We start from the raw sequence: 16,499 nt of genomic DNA on the forward strand, positions 1-16,499 counted from the left end.
GCGCCTGGACTGTAAAACAGGACACAAAGCACGAGGCGGAAGACAAAGGCAGCATATGGCCGAAGCAGCAAAGCTTGTAAATTAACCATAAAGGGGGAGATTAGATAATGAATGTGTGCTCAAGGCACTTTGGGAGCCACAGTCGGACCGCACCACCTCCACACTGCAACGCGATGAAAGATCCTGCACTCTCTATTCATATTTAATTAAAAACATGAATTAAAAGAATCGATTAATCTTTAATGTCCTTCAGCATGGGTAGGATTGCACTTGGTTGGGGATTTAGCGGCCCTAAATGAACCTTGCCCTGCCTCCCCCTTCTCCGTGTGAACGATGGATCAGCCCGTTTCAAATCAGCCAGCTGCTACTGGGCATGTGGAGAGCTGCATCTCTAATGTCAATGGGATTACAGTACCCCTCCTTTCTTCACCCCACACACATACACACACATACACACACACACACACATCTCTCCTTCCCACTCATAACCACTTGTTGAAGTGTGACTATCTGATCACAAGGCCGTTCCCAAGAAAGAAAAAAAATCATAGTTGGACAACAGTAAATGAAATTAAGAAAACAATTAAACATATGTGTGGCAGCCTTCGAAAATCCTTCACATGGTCAAATTTTGACAACTTGAACACTGAATAAAGACCAAGTGATGTTTTTCCAGTCTTCTCCTGTCCAGTTTGGGGGAACCTGTTCCCACTGTAGCTTCAGATTCCTGTTCTTGGCTGACAGGAGTGGAACCTGATGTGGTCTTCTGCTGTTGTAGCACATCCACCTACAACTTCAACATCTGAGATGCCTTTCTGCTCAGCACGATTGTAGAGAATGGTTGAGTTACTGTAGCCTTCCCATCAGCATGAACAACTCCATTCTCCATTCTCCTCTGACCCCTCTCATCTCATGGATGCTTTTGTATTTGTTTTTTGCACCATTCTGTAAAAAATTTAGAGACTGTTCTGTATGAAAAAGTTTATACTTTTTCAATTTATACTGAAATACTCAAACCTACCTCCATGCCACGGTCAAAAGTCACTGATATTTGATGTAACATTAACTGAAGCTTTGGATCTGTATGATTTTATGCATTGCACTGCTGCCACATGATTGGCTGATGGCACAACTGATCAGGTGTACAGGAGTTCCTAATAAAGTGGACGGCGAGTGTATAAATGCCAGTGACTTCTACCTACTTGGATGATCTGTGATCTGCAGACAGAAATAACTGACTAAAGCTAACTTGTTAGTAATTAGCTAGTAACTAGCTAATAAACATTTAAAAAGCCTAGCATGATAACATGAAAATGTAGCTAGCAACAGATAGATACTTCTTTGTGTGTTTTTTTTAGATTTGAAGGTAAATTGTTGAATGTTCTTTCTGGTGTATGTACAGGTATAAACTGTACGTTTAATTTTGCAAAAAAAATGCACCAATAAATCCATCATGTGATCTGCAAACAGAAATGACTGTCTAGAGCTACCTAGTATCGCTAATCACACACATTTAAAAAGGCTAGCATGAGGCTAGCAAAAGGATAATAGACAGACAGAAATTACAGGACAGAAACCTTTAAAAAGGCTAGCATGATAACAAACCAGTTTGGTAAATACAAAATATAGCTAGCATTTTGTGCACCAATAAATCCATCATGTGATCTGCAGACAGAAATTACTGACTAAAGCTAACTATATCGCTAATCATACACATTTAAAAAGGCTAGTATGATAACAGCCTAGCATGCATAAAAACTGGGAAAATGTAGCTAGCAACAGACAGATAATTTCCTTCATTGTGTGTGTGTGTGTTTTATTTGAAGGTAAATTATTGAATGTAGTTTTTTGGTATATTTATATACCAAATATAAGTTTAGCTGTGCAAAGAAATTTACCAATAAATCCACCACATGATCACTTACCATATATTAAATTTAAACAGCGGATATCTTACTCAAAATAGATTCAGTAACTCAATCAGTGACCAGCGTGAAGTGTTTTGGAAACCTCAGCCTCACAGGGAGACCCGGTCAAAAGGCTCGTTTCGTATATCTTCCCTTAAAGGGTTCTCCTCAAGCCAGGAACAGCTATCATGTGTGCTCCGTTAACCAAGCATTAACTAGCACGGTCTCTTGTGCCACGGTGTGTGTGTGTGTGTGCTAATCCTGTATAGATCAGTAGTAAACTCCTGCCTCAGGCTGAAACAGTATCCTCATTGTCTAACGTTAAATAGCCGTGTTGTGATATGGGAGCTGCGTACAGTTCACTGAGGGGGTCGAATTCAGGGTCAGGGGCACTGAAGCCTGAAAAAAACAGCTGACATAAAACATAAGCAGCGAGTTCAACTAACAAATAAATCTCACGTGAAAATGACCACTGATCAAAATGTGCCTCAAAGTACACAGCAATGAGGCACGATGGAGAAACCATGATAAAATCATTGTAACACATGACCTCATTGGCTCGTTGCTTTTATAAAATGATGACAAAACATATATAAAATCTAGCCTTCAATAAATAATTACATTGATTATTAATAATATAAGCAGTACACAATTGTTCCTCCATGCAGGGTAGTCTGTTAAGAGTAAGCTTTGGTTGCGTATAACGGTGATTTTACAATACGCCCGAAAATGGCTCAGCCAATCAGGTTTTTTTTTTTTTTTTTTTAGGTGTAGCTTAGAGCTAATCAGCTGCATTAATAACTTTTGTCAGTGGAAGGACATTATAAGGATAGTAAGACAAATATGTGTGTGTACTGTATGTGTGTCTACTTGTGTGTGTTGTTTGCACACCTTTCCATCACTCAACCGGCAAACAATCAATCCAGAGCCCTCAACACAACAAGCTTTACAAGTCTGTGAAGACAGTTAATCCTTAGAGACTGGATCCTATTACACACGCACACACACACACACACACACACACACACACACACACACAAGATCAGGCAGCATTCTTTATATCGCATTACAAACCGGTGTCCTTTTACACCAAACACCTTTCTATTTTTGTCCTGAACACACACGTGTGTCACGTCTGAGCGGTGTTTACATTAGCAGCGTCTCTCTATAATAAGAACAGCAGAGACATGTGTGTGTGTCCTGTAGGCAAGAGCTGGTCTGAAATTAGAATTATAATACAGCTGTAGCTGAGGAAGAAGACATTCCAACACACACACACACACACACACATACACACACATGCACACACAGAGTATTTACAGACCTGAGTCAGTGTGTCCTCTTCACACCCTCCTGTCTGAGCTAATTACCGCCACTCACGTGACTGGGCAAAAATAAACAGCTCTGTTTTTTTAATAAAGCAAGCAATGTGCAAGTTGCAATTAACACGCCGTGACGGTTCAGGGGACGGATCAGCCGTGGCACGACTGTTAATCAGCCTCGAGGAAGAGCAACGCCAACATAAGAGTTATTGTATGGCTGTTAAAAAGCTATAAAAAAATAAATAAATGCTAGGGTTCTTTTTTATTTATGAAGATCTACACACTGCAAAAAAAGACATCTTGTCAAGTGATAATCTCTTGAATATAGTCAAAATGATCTACTATTTCCTGTTGTAAGCTTAGAATAACCTAATTTTTTAGACATTTTTTCTAGTTTCAAGCTTGAAATAACCTTGTTCTATTGGTAGATAATTGTCTTAATTTTAAGCATTTATTTCTAGAAAGACGCAAAATGATCTGTCTAATTATCCGAATTAGAAAACTTAAAACTTGAAATTAGTAAAAATGTCTAGAAATATGTTTAATAATATATGTCAAATATATATTTGGTTTATTTTTAGTAATTTTAGAGTGTATTAGATAAATTTGTCTATATTCAAGATATTTTTACTTGATAAGATGTGGGGTTTTGCAGTATATTATGAATTTATACACAGTTGATAATTGATACAACAATATATTCTTTAAAACTGAGACTAATCAGCAGTTTTATGTCTTGAGCTGGAAATTATTTATATGAAACATGATATATTAATCTAAATATCATGTTTGTAACACATTTGCTTCATGTTTTACAGTATATACAAAAGTGTATGTATTTTCTGTGCATATAAACTTGATTAATGTAATATTTAATAATAGTTAAACTGTCAGGTTGTTATTATTAACATTTCATCAGCCTTCATTTATCCAGCTCCAGTTTAAGCTTAGTTTAGTTAGGTTCACATATTGCTTTTAAGTAATATTTCCAAGTGTAAAGCCCGTTATACACCAAAATGTCCTGTACTGGTATCTGACCTCAGCCTTGGGAAGGCCGGCATTCACATAACTGGGTACATGTTTCTGAACGTAATCCCTGATTTGTTGGTACCTAAAACAAATATTTCTGGATTCATGCAGTGTTTATAATATTTGCAGTTATTAGCACTTCATATTTACTAAAAACCATGCAATGCTTTTGGTGTAAAATGGGCTTGTTATACAGTACATCATGTTATTTGTCATCTTTTCATGACTGGGTAACAAAGTTATTTTGACCTGTATTATTTAAGAATGATGTGACCTAATTTAAGCTATTTTGACGTGTGTTATTTAAGAATGATGTGACCTTGTGATATTTTGAGATTATCTCATTTTACATAATTACAGTCACCTCTGGGATAAAAACAGAAAAAGAAAGGGACTGGTCATAATTACGCAAATTATGTAAAAGTGTTGGTTTATCCGGGTTCCTGGACTTTGCTGCATACACGCTGTACTTATTGTTTATTTAACATGTTTACTCTGATATTAGTTCTGCACTTAGTCACATGATCTCGCTGCCTTACAGGCACTGGGAGAGTCGAAATTCCCTTTTCATCTTCCCTTCCATTCACGATCGTTTAATTGAAAACAGCGCTTACAGCCGGCCGGACGGCTCGGGGGTGGGTTTAGTTAATAACGCTGCCTGCTTCGAATAAATACACAGTAATTAAAGTGTTTTCCCAACTGGGCCACCGTACACGGCTCCTCTCTCAAGGCTCTGGAGATTAAAGTACGCCCACTCGTCCTCCACTTACGTTTTTAAGAATGAAGGAAATTTATCATAAGACAGAAAACCGTTAATGTAGATGAAAGAAGTTTCTGGTTTTTCTTTTAATTTGTCATCCATCTATATGCGTCCATATGGATGGATGTACACCACAAAGCCATTGTGACATACAGACCTCAATATAGCTAGACAGGTAGAGGGATGGATAGGCAGATGGACAGACAGGCAGGTAGATGAAAAGTCAGACAGATTTACAAACAGAATTTAACACAGGGAAGTGGAGACAGACATGCATACAGATAGATGGCTAAACAAACAGGTAGACAGACAGATAGGTGATTGGAAAGATAGACTAAGACACACATGGGCAGAGAGATAGAGAGACAGACAGGTAGAAGGACAGACTGAAAGATAGACACTAAGAAATACAGACAGGCTTATGGACAGATAGACAGATGAATAGATCAGGCAGACAGGTGGACAGAGGGACTGATGGACAGGCAGGTAGGTAGATGGAGAGACAGACAGATTAGCAAACATAGACAGATAGGTGGACAGACAGGCATGCATATTGAAGGACTAACAGGTAGATGGACAGATAGACAAGTAGATAGACATATAGATAGACAAGATGGAAGGATAGCCAGATAGACAGACAGATGATCAGATATTAATATAAACACATATTTGGATAGACAGACATGCATACAGATGGTCTAACAGGTAGATAGACCGACAGACAGATAGGTAGATGGACAGACAGACAAGTTGGAAGGATAACCAGATGGACATACAGGTAGATTGACAGATGGAAAGACAGATGGAATGGATGGATAGATAGATGGGCAGACAGGTAGACAATTGGACAGACAGACAGGTAGACAAGTGGATAGTTGGTTGGACAGATAGACAAAGAAATGGATGGATGGATGGCAGATAGACAGGTAGACAGTTAGATGAACAGACAGACAGACACATAATTAGAGATATCACCAGACAGACAGAGAGACAAAAAGACAGAATGCGGATAGAGACAGACGGACAGATACATAGACAGATTATTAATGCTGGTAGATGTGTTTCTAACAGCTCAGTGCAGATGCACACACACACATACACACACACACACACAGAGCTGAAGAGTGTGTTCTGGCAGATGTCGGTTTTGCTGGTTAGGATCCAGGAGTGAGGAGAGCAGGATAATCTGCTTTTATAGACTATAATCTATTTTACAGCACACGCGGAGAGCAGCCGATCGGCCAAAACGATTAAAGTCCTCGCTCCAATCCGCTCTACACAACACAACAGCAGGTAACAAGAACAGGGGAGTTGTATCTGTGTGTGTGTGTGTGTGTGTGTGTGTGTGTGTGTGTGTGTGTTGGGGGGGGGGGGTGAAGACCTGGAGTCTTACAGGCCATAATAGACCGACAGTGAAGCTAGTAATGAAATACACACTCCATCACTCTAAACTATATGGAGACTCAACAGAGCCTGAGCGAGAGAGAGAGAGAGAGAGAGAGAGAGAGAGAGAGAGAGAGAGAGAGAGAGAGAGGAAAAGAGACACCGCATTAAAGACCGACACTTGACCCCGGGGTTACAGGGTTAAATCCATGAAGTCTGGAGTTCATGCTCAGAGCCAGCTGTGCTTCCAGGTGTGAGGCTCACTTTAAAACCTGCAGCTGCGTGCTTCACTCCTTTTACCACCCTCCATCTTGTCCAAATCTCTCTCTCTCTCACTCACACCACACACACACACACACTCTCTGCACATTATTGTCTTTCTCAATGAGTCTTTGTTTTTTCATATTAAACCCATCATATTAAGACAGTCAGGAGCATAAAATTATTAGCATATGGATATGATCACATCACCCCTATCTTATCCACACTGCATTGGCTCCCAATCAAATTTCACACTGATTATAAAATATTACTTTTAACCTCTAAGGCACTGAATGGTCTCACGCTTCAGTACCTGAGTGAACTTTTGGTCTTTTATGATCTGCCACACCTACTCTGATCATAAGGTGCAGGCTATTTGTTGGTACCTTGAATAGTGAAGGCTACAACGGGGGTAGAGCTTTCTCTTACAAACCCCCCAGTTATGGAACAGCCTTCCACTTAGTGTTCGGGGCTCAGACACAGTCTCAGTGTTTAAGTCTAAGCTTATGGTTAAAGTCTAATGGTTAAAGTCTTAAGTATTTAACCATTACGGGACAAAAGCTTACCTAATAATTTTAGTCCTATACACTTAGCTGCTAACAAAGCTAATATGAAGCCTGGTACTTAACATTAATATTAGAATTCATTTTAAATACACATTAAAAACAAATAAATCATTTTTTTTAGTATATCATGTGCTGTAAGCTACATTTCAGCCATTAGCTTTCTCATCTAGCTTTCTCATCAAGCTAAAAAAGCTAGATGGAAGGTACATGCCCACAAACGATGACAGTGGTGCTCGCTACACACCCACAAAAGACAAACTACGAGCGACACGAACAACGTGTCACTCGCTAGTCTGAACACAGCTTAATGTTTCTTTTCTTTGCTTAAGAAAGTGCCAGAGTTGTCATCTTCTGTGGTCACAAACGCAGGTAACGTTCACACTGTCTGTAGCACTATAGCATTTAGCGGCTCATTAATATTCAAAAGCATGCAAATGGAACTAAGTAACGCCTTTTTTTTTTTTTTAAAAAAAAGCTCATATACAGAGGATTTTAAAGTTTAAATCCAGCTCTAACTGTAGAAGCCTAGCTCACACACACACACACACCCACATACACTCACACACACACAAACACACACACACTCCTTCCCTCCCTGCTGTTCCCAGGCCCACAGCCAAGACTCTGGAGCGTCACCGAGTCGGCAGCCTGGAGAGAGAATGACCACACACACACACACACACACACACACACAAGAAGCTCTGACCTCATCTACTGAAGATGTGTTCCACTACAATAAACACATCCTGCACCGCTGTTCTCTACATGTGGCTCTGTGTACTAAGGCATGCTCTGGATGGTTCCTTAGCTTCCTAAATGGGTTCTACTGACCGGGAAACATTTCTGCGGTTCTATCTACAGAACACAGAACCCTGCTTTTGCACATCAAAGTAAAACTCCACCCTGAAACACATTATATTGTTAATACTGAAATATTTCTCATGTGTTTAGTGAGTCTGGTACTAATTTTTTGTTTGGTGTTTTATTTTCATTATTGCTGTGAGACATTAGCGGTTGTGTGTCGCTCTGACATCACAGGTGGACACTGTTATCTCTACAACGGAGAAAAGTTTTCAGCGATCCCAAACATGAGTGATAACGCTCAGGTTTCGCTATCAGCTCCTAAAAACAAAAGAGCAAGAGCTTCTCTTTCTCTCTCACCATTTTCACATTAATGAGAAATCCAGCGTAGAAGTAGTGGAGACGGTTTCTCATTTGCTGGACACAAAGTCCCAGAATGCAATGCATCTACATGATGACAGAGACTTGGCTCGGCTAGCGATGTACGAGATGACGAGCGCGATGGTGTTGACGGTTGAAGTTGAAGCTTTAAAAGCTGATCTTTTTGAGCAGAGTGTACAGATGAGGAGGTGAGAGAGACTAAAACACTAAAGCGCTGCTGCATCGCTCTCTTTAGGTAGAGATTAAAATTAAATTAAATTAAAATCCCACTGCAGCACTATCAGCAGGTAGGTGAACAGCATTGTGGGTAATGTAGGAAACAGTTAACCAAAGTGAAAACTAAAAGTTCAAACAAAAAAATTCAACTTCCATTAGAGATAAATCCTGGAAATGTTGTTAATTATAAAAAATATAATAAAAAAATAGTCATGCTTTAAATTTAAAATACATTTCATACTAAAACAATACAATGTAAGTACCAAAAATATTTTAGAATATATTTAGTAATGAATTTTATGAAATTTAAAAACATTTTTATAATTATAATTGTTATATTTTATTTTATTATTATTATTTATTATTATATTTAGATATTAGCATTGTTTTATTTGCAAAGTAGCCCGTTTATTTGTCAAAATTAATTATTACAAGTTCAAAGAAAACTTTTGCCTTTGGCTGAAAAAAAGGCTGTTTCTTAAAAAAATATTTTAAGCTGATCAAAGATTATAAAAGTCCTCAGAAGCAAGAGTCCAGGTAAGGAGCGCTCACTTTAGTGGAGTACTAATGCCACCTAGTGGAGATCCTTCACAGCAAACAACCAAAGAAATACTGAAAAATGTTCAAATTCAACACCAAGTTACCTGATCAGAAATTCATCATAATATCTAAAACCTAAAATCATAAAAAAAGAACACCAGCTTTCACAGTCCTAATGAATCCGTTTCCTTTCTATTCTCTTCATCCACAATTTAAAGTCATATCGTTCATTTATTTGCATTACAGATGTGGAGAAAGAAATCCTCGACATTTCCGCATGTCAGTGTTGATATGATATCACAAAAATATCATACCACGATCTTTGAAGACATTTTTATGAAACGTGTTATGCACTGTTAAAAGAAATATACTGTTAAAGATTTTTTGATGAAAATGAAAATATTTAACACTAGAAAATGCGAAAAAATTATAATAAATGATATTAATGATTTTTTTTAAACATTGTACATTTTTTTTTTAAAGATTAAGTACATTTTAACATCAACTTCTTCCAGTCATTTTTTAAATTATTAAAAAAAAATTGAAATTTAATAAACATATCACAACATCTCAGAAAAGTGTACTGTGACAAAATTGATCACGATGTCTATATTATATCGTCATATCTCCCAGCCCTAGTAAAGACTCACTGCAGCACGTAACTGATTTGTCCTCATTTTTAAAATTAAAAAGGGAAGTAAGGGAGGGGTAGGGGAGACACTGTGTGTTAATTTTTCACTGAACTATTCCTTTAATATACATGTCGACTCAAGTAGCTTATACGGCTGACTACTGTGTAAATCTAACCCTAACCATAACCTCAGTGACCAAAAAACCTGGAATTTTGGTCCCCATTAAGATATAAAAAGATATCTGCCATCACACCCTGCTGGAGAAACATGAAACCAGGACAATCTGAGTCAGAGGAATGACATATCACACTGTTAGTCAGGGCTTCAAGCCATTAAAGGCAGAAAAGCTGTAGCGCTAACCAACGCTAACCTCACGTCTTCTGTGAAAAGCAGTGGCAAAGACAACGGCCGAGGTGTCTTTCTATGAAACGAGCTATCTACCAAGCAAACTAGCTACCAAGCAAACTAGCTACCAAACAAAACTATCTATCAAACAAACTAGCTACCAACCAAACACTCATCAGAGGCACCAGCAATTTCTGCTACTTCCTCTGAAGCTTTATTTTTCTTCGTATTGTCTCTAAATGTCTAAATGTCTGCGGTTATAAATTTTTCTTACATTTTTGTGCATTAAAAGAGGAACTAAAGTTGTGAGTGGGGAAGTGAGTAAAGTCGGACCAAACGGGGTATAGGATTGGTCCGGGGAATCGTTACGTTGCACGGAATTCAGGAAATCTCTGTTTAAATGTTGCTTGTCGCTGAACTCGCGGCTTTGGATCACGCATGTACGTGGAAATGAATGCTGTCAGAGCTCAAAAGAGATGAACACTTTCTGACCAATCAGAGTCAAGATATTTTTACGTCAACGTTTTACAGGTCGACATGGAAACCCGCGAGCATGAACAGCTCTGCACTGCCCTCTAGTGGACATCGCTTTTAATGCTTCAGATGTACAAAAGGTATGCATGCAATCCAGTGTAGCTACATGTCTATCAACAATACTCACTTTCTTTCTCTCTCTCACACACTCACACACACACACACACACACACACAGCAGCCTGACCCCCCCAAGAGCCTTTTCTTTTTCTTTCACAAACACACACACACACACACACACTTTTTGGCATTGAATGCCAAACAAGTATAGCTGGCTCAGCATTTGATTTACACAGTGTATATTTCAAAACTGGTGGTGACGTGAGAGCAGGAGGAATGAGGCTGTGAGAAAGAGGGAGACACACAGTGCACGAGGAAAGGAAAAAAACGAGATGAAGCGAAGAGAGAGAGAGAGAGAGAGAGAGAGAACTGACGAGCCGTTCAAATTGCTGCTGCCGCCACACTGCCGGGCTCTGCTGGAGGGCAGGGGGTTATGGGTAATGCAAGTGTGTATGTGTGTGTGGTGAGGTTGTGTCACACAGTGCTAATCAGACCCATGTGTGGCCCGCCTCATGCCACACACACACACACGCATACACACACGCACACATACACACACACACACACACACACACATGAGAATGCACACATACCCACTTTCATCTCACTCCTTTGCCACTCATCCATTCATGTAGGAAAACAGCTGCTTACACTGTGAATCACCGTCGATATGAAGTGTGTGTGTGTGTGTGTGTGTGAGACAAGTCTGTCCATCTGGTGAAGGTGTCTGTTTCCTGCTGGGAAAGACAGCAGGATGAGGGAGAAAGCAAAGAAAGGAAGCAGATCCGTTTGTTTTATAGATGCTACACACACACACACACACACACACACACTCACACACAGAGAAACACTAAGACAGTTCATCTACATCATTTTAACTGTTGTGAGAATGAGTAAATGGAGAACAGTATTTTTATATACTTTTTATAGTAATTTTTATGCCACAGTGCTGTTGAATTCTGGATTCTGATTGGTCAAAAGGTGTTGATTAATTTCCTATAACAGCGCTTGTTCTAGTATGTTATCGTTTCTATAGTAACAGCTCACTGACAGGGACCTAAGTTGGTGAAACATGTATACAAATATATATTTTTTTCAACAGACAACAGAGTGTGAAGTTTTATGCTTTGCAATAGTGCGATAGTGAGAAACAAAATGCATGCGTGTGTGTGTGTGTGTATGTGTGTGTGTGTGTGTGTGTGTGTTTTGAGCACCAAAGCGGTGGCTCTGTGTGAAGTGCAGGAATGTGGGGAATCTTTCAGGAAGCAGGTCTTGTGCACATCACTTTCTTGCACGCACACACACACGACAGCGCAATTGTTTGTTGGTGAATCATCATTGTAAGGAGGAGTGTGTGTGTACACACTTTGCTTTTGTCAAATGTAACAGACACAAATTTAGGGTTTTTTGTGTGTACAGAGGACATCTTTTCTTTATTTAAAATATATTATAAATAAAATGTCTAGCTGTAGTGTCTTATGACTGTGTGTGAGACACCGAGGTGTAGCAAAAATAGAAACGCTACTCACACACTGTGCATCATTAACTGTGTGTTTTAGTGCTCTGGCAAAAATCCAACATTATTCAAAAGTTTACAAGATATCTAAACCGATTAACTGATTAACTTCCTCAGCCTCATCTAGCAGGCTAACACAGCTAGCTAATGGCTAGCTAACATAGCTAATCATTTTCCAAGACAGTAGGCTACATACACTAGCTAACATCACCATAATAAAATGTAAATTTTACACAGACACTTGAAATTTCTTGTGTGTTTTGTTTTGTTTTGTTTTGTTTTAGGAAAACATGTCATGTATTTATTCTGATTTTATCTAGAGAGGAAACACTGGCGTGCTGGCTAATCACCGCTAAACCATAAACGTCTCAATGCTACATCACGTCATGCGGGAGGTAGGGGTGCACAATACTTAAAGAAATTTCTAATGCAAAATAGCAGTGTTACCTATAAAAAAAAACTTGAATATCTGCAAAAATAAAAGGCATTAAATCAAAATTTAATAGGAGAATAAATAATGAGTTCTAATAATCATTTTAAATTATTTAAATTATTCTAATGATTTTATTATAAATAAATAAATCATACATGTAAAATACTAAAATTATTTTATATAAAAAAATAGTAACATTTTTCACTTTTAAAGATTCAGTAATGTTATAAATGTTGTCTAACATTAATATGAACACAGCTGTATGATAAACATACTAAGCATTATATCTTCTTAATTTTAAGTTGTAATTCCTATTTTTAAACTTTGCTTCCTTTCAACGTACTGCATGTTTGGTAAGACTGTCAAAAAGCTCCCAAAATTCCAACTTGGAATTCCGACTCAAACAACGACGAGAACGTTTTTCTCAGTCAGAAGGTGAGAATCACGTTTTCCCTCCCACATCACGTGAACAGTGGTTTCTACATGTAGAATGACATCATCAGCTGACTCAACATGTCTCAACACGTCTTTCCGTCTTTCCATCACAGGGTTCTCCATCATCACTCTGTTCCCTGCACATGGACATGCTGTCTCTTTCTGACAAGGAGGACGAGGAGGAGGAGGAGTAGGAGGAGTGGATAAATCATCGCCTGGGTACAAGGGCTTCCCTCCTAACCTTTCACCTTTCACCTCGGCAGCACGGCGACGGGAAAATTTAGGGAATTTCCCTTCAAAATCCATCACAGTTTCTCTTTCAGTGCTTTTCACTACTTTTCCCTCACACACACACACACACACACATCTCATACACACTCCTCATACACACACTCTCATGTACTCCCCCTGAAGGAATTTCCTCACAGCACTTCTCTCAAATTTTTTCGTCAGGAAAACAAACAAGCTGTTCTCAGCCGGGTCCTGTTTTTGACCTCTGGCTCGTCATCCACTTCAAAGGAGGGAAAATAACAAGGCTGTCTGTCCCCATATACAGGCAATGCAGCCACACACACACACACACACACACACACACACACACACACTGGTACGGAATGTGGCACTGGATTCACACAGAAACTGTAAATGTGAAATCATTAACTGGAGAATATCGCTCTACACTTAAACTGGGATTTATGGTGGTGGGGGAATTTTTTATTATTTTTTTTACAAGGGTGAGTCAAATAACAAAAATTACTTTTATATCTTCATTTTTTTTATTTTGCATTGTTTATTCCAAATAGAGGTCACAGAAGTGTATCAATTTTCTACATCATCTCCATTTTGTTCAGTGTGAGTGTTCCAGCGTTTAACACATATCCGGATTCCTCTAGAAAAAAAAATCTTACTTTTAAGGTTTTCATTTGACTCACTCTCATAAATGAATCCCTAACAATATGTTAACAGTATTATTCCATTTATGTGTTGGAGTTTTCACCATTGAAATCATGATTCACCACTGAATCATGTGAATAAAAATCACTCACTGCTGCTGAGGACGGCTCCACATGGACAGCCTGAAGATCACTCAGATTACTGAGGATGGTACCACTTAAAAACCATGAAGATGGCTTTGGACTGCAATTCATATGAACGGTTATGCTAAGATGATTTAGGACTACAATTCCCACGAACAGTTTTGCATTCAAGTCTCCATCAGTGGACAGTGGATAAGTTCAACAAAACAGACTTCATGTGAAAACTGTAAGGAATTTTCATGGTTACACAATTGCACTATTTGACCATGTAGTACACAGTTATAGAAGTGAATTATTTATAATCGCACTATCCGGCGTCACCCAGATGAGGATGGGTTCCCTTTTGAGTCTGGGAGTTTTTCCGTGCTGCCGTCATCTCTGGCTTGCTCATTAGGGATAAACTCATACATTTAAAATGTATATCCTGAATGTATTTATTTCTGTAAAGCTGCTTTGTGACAATATCTGTTGTTAAAAGTGCTATACAAATAAAACTGAATTGAATATGACTTCTTGATTTATACATCTGTAAAAATATGTTACAGATTGATTCATTTTTAAACAGTGTAGTTTGCACAACAGTGTGGTATAGTAGTTCTTTCTCTTCACATATGGGGATGATGGTCAGGTTTCCAACTTTTGGACATATAGTATGTATATCTGTATTTAAGCCGTGTGTCCGGATGGGACAAACAAACAAACAGGACAAACGAAGAGTACTGAGATTTTTTTTTTTCTATGCAAAAACCACCTGCAGTCTCAGAGAGGCACAGTGCCTGGGTGGGACTCAAAAGACGTGTTAAAAGTCTGTTGTCCAATGAGCGCTAATCTTTGCTCCTGTTAAAACACAGTGTACTTGAATCTGCCATAGGCTTCGCTGGAGTTCATCTGGACTTCATAGGAGATTTTCCCACAGGCTGTGCTGTCCACCGAAAACAGTTTAATAATAAGTGTTAAGTGTTAAATAAACAAATAATGTAATATTGGACTGCAACATTTGATCAGTTGAATGGCTAAAATATTCAATTTCGCCAAGAGTGATGAATAATATAGACACATTGTTACATTCAATAAAGCAACATTTCACTGCTGCATTTTAATGAAATTTTAGGAAAAGCCCAGCTTCCTGTGTAGGCTTTAAAGCAATCGCCTGTGGCATGGTAACATTATTATGCTTAGTCCATAAATATATGGTATAAAAGTAAAAAAATATTTTTTAACACCACATTTTTTGAGCAGAATGAAAGTCAGTGTGTCTCCCTGCACCATTCAGAGCTCATACACTTCACCTCTAGCTGCTGCTTCCAGCACTAAAAGGGGTGACTGCCTGCGGACGGATATTAGCGTATATATATATATATATATATATATATATATATATATATGTGTGTGTGTGTGTGTGTGTGTGTGTGTGTGTGTGAGTTTGTGTGTGTGTGTGTGAGTGAGCCAGAGTCTTGCAGCAGGCCTGTTCTTCATCACTACTCAACAGCACATTTCCCATTCACGCAGAGGGAGTCGGCAGCAGCACCTGGCCCACGGGGAGCTGTGCAGAACAAACAGGCTGGAAAACATGAATGAATCAGTGCACGCTCACGCATGGACTGGCTCACCGATGAGTCCTGCGAAACAAATGGACGTTGACGGCACTGATTCGATTTATTAAGAGAAAGAGACGTGTGTATGTGTGTATATGTGTATATGTGTGTGTATATGTGTGTGTGGTGTGGTATTTTTGGGCTAAGGACAGCAAACGGTCGCACAGATGTGGAAATGAGTAAGAGAAAGGGAGTTACAAAAAATGTTACGAGTAGCGAAAAAGGCTAATGGATCATTTTTTTATCTTGTTCAGGATAAGTGTGGAGAACATATGTGAGGAGAAAGATCTACTGTACCACACTGTTGTGCAAACTGCACCGTTTAAAGTAGGTTTGCAAAAGCTAACTGACAAAATTTAAAATAAAAAAAAAAAAATATATATATATGTATAAAATAGTTGGCAACAAAATTCATTATCGATGAGTTGGATTACGTGCTACATCACCTCATTTAGATTAAAAACGCGTTTTATGGAAATGGTAGAACGTTACCACAGAAAACTATCCTCCTCTAAAATATTAAATTAGCTGTCTAGCTAGCTAGCTAGATCACTTTATTAATCCCAGAGGGAAATTCAAACATTGCAGCAGCAAAAGAATAGTGTTTGCAAGAATGCAATAATAATAAGTATAATAAAATAACTGTATTCAGTAAGATTATAAATAATTAAAATATAACTGTAAACACCAGTCCTCTGAGGAAATGTAAGTGACAATGCAAATAGTAACAACAGATATGCAGCAAAG

The 16,499-nt window shown here is 38.5% G+C and overlaps 1 protein-coding gene and 1 long non-coding RNA gene across 5 annotated transcripts in view; both read right to left on the minus strand.

Moving 5' to 3' along the window:
* The window catches only part of LOC128318524 (uncharacterized), a 6,304-nt gene extending 840 nt beyond the window's left edge, over positions 1–5,464 (minus strand). The window contains exons 1-2 of the long non-coding RNA XR_008301901.1: positions 1,926–5,464; positions 1–945 (exon numbers count right to left, since the gene is read on the minus strand). The exon at positions 1–945 is cut by the window's left edge and continues 840 nt beyond it. This is a non-coding gene — a long non-coding RNA (uncharacterized LOC128318524). The remainder of the gene's footprint in view (positions 946–1,925) is intronic.
* The window catches only part of gse1b (Gse1 coiled-coil protein b), a 244,655-nt gene that overhangs the window by 190,709 nt on the left and 37,447 nt on the right, over positions 1–16,499 (minus strand). The gene's annotated exons all lie outside the window — the stretch shown is intronic.

The sequence above is a fragment of the Pangasianodon hypophthalmus genome, chromosome 6 (genome assembly GCF_027358585.1).
Source record: "Pangasianodon hypophthalmus isolate fPanHyp1 chromosome 6, fPanHyp1.pri, whole genome shotgun sequence".
Lineage (NCBI taxonomy): Eukaryota > Metazoa > Chordata > Actinopteri > Siluriformes > Pangasiidae > Pangasianodon > Pangasianodon hypophthalmus.